This window comes from Numida meleagris, unplaced genomic scaffold, assembly GCF_002078875.1.
Source record: "Numida meleagris isolate 19003 breed g44 Domestic line unplaced genomic scaffold, NumMel1.0 unplaced_Scaffold283, whole genome shotgun sequence".
Classification (NCBI taxonomy): Eukaryota; Metazoa; Chordata; class Aves; order Galliformes; family Numididae; genus Numida; species Numida meleagris.
Window position 1 is genome coordinate 237,580 of NW_018364534.1, and position 1,540 is coordinate 239,119.

Here is a 1,540-nt window from a genome sequence, read left to right on the forward strand (position 1 = left end):
GGACAACGGGGAGCGGCCGTGGGTGGGGACACCGCGGTGACAGTGCCACGTGGGGTGGGGACCCCCAAGTGACAGTGCCACGTGGGGTGGGGACAGTGGCACTATGGGGTGGGGACATTGCAGTGACAATGGCACTATGGGGATGGGGCCAGTGCCACCATGGGGTGGGGACCCCCAAGTGACAGGGCCAAGTGGGGTGGGGACCCCCAAGTGACAGGGCCACATGGGGTGGGGACAGTGGCACTATGGGGATGGGGACCCCCAAGTGACAGTGCCACTACGGGGATGGGGACCCCCAAGTGATAGGGCCATGTGGGGTGGAGACCCCCAAGTGACAGTGCCACTATGGGATGGGGACCCCTGAGTGACAGTGCCACTATGGGGTGGGGACAGTGCCACGTGGGGTGGGGACCCCTAGGTGACAGTGCCACTATGGGGTGGGGACCCCCAGGTCACAGGGCCACTATGGGGATGGGGACAGTGGCACTATGGGGTGGGGACCCCTAAGTGACAGTACCACTGTGGGGTGGGGACAGTGGAACTATGGGGATGGGGACCCCCAAGTGCCAGGGCCACTATGGGGATGGGACCAGTGGCACTACAGGGATGGGGACCCCCAAGTGACAGGGCCACGTGGGGATGGGGACCCCCAAGTGACAGTACCACTATGGGGTGGGGACGGTGCCATCATGGGGTGGGGACCCCCAAGTGACAGTGCCACTATGGGGATGGGGACAGTGCCAAAATGGGGTGGGGACCCCCAAGTGCCAGTGCCACGTGGGGTGGGGACCCCTGAGTGACAGTGGTACTATGGGGATGGGGACCCCCAAGTGACAGGGCCACTATGGGGTGGGGACCCCCAAGTGCCAGGGCCACTATGGGGATGGGACCAGTGGCACTACAGGGATGGGGACCCCCTAGTGACAGTGCCACAATGGGGTGGGGACGGTGCCACCATGGGGTGGGGGCCCCCAAGTGACAGTGGCACTATGGGGTGGGGACCCCCAAGTGACAGGGCCACATGGGGTGGGGACAGTGGCACTATCAAGTGACAGTACCACTATGGGGTGGGGACCCCCAAGTGACAGCGCCACGTGGGGTGGGGATCCCTGAGTGACAGTGGTACTACGGGGGTGGGGACCCCCAAGTGACGATGCTAGTATGGGGATGGGGACCCCCAAGTGATAGGGCCTCTATGGGGTGGGGACCCCCAAGTAACAGTGCCACAATGGGGTGGGGATGGTGCCACCATGGGGTGGGGACCCCCAGGTGACAGTGCCACTATGGGGATGGGGACAGTGCTACTATGGGGTGGGGACCCCCAAGTGACAGGGCCACATGGGGTGGGGACCCCCAAGTGACAGTGCCACGTGGGGGGGGGACCCCAAAGTGACAGTGCCACTATGAGGATGGGGCCAGTGCCACCATGGGGTGGGGACCCCCAGGTGACAATGCTAGTATGGGGATGGGGACCCCCAAGTGCCAGTGCCACCATGGGGTGGGGACCCCCAAGTGACAATGCTAGTATGGGGATGGGGAC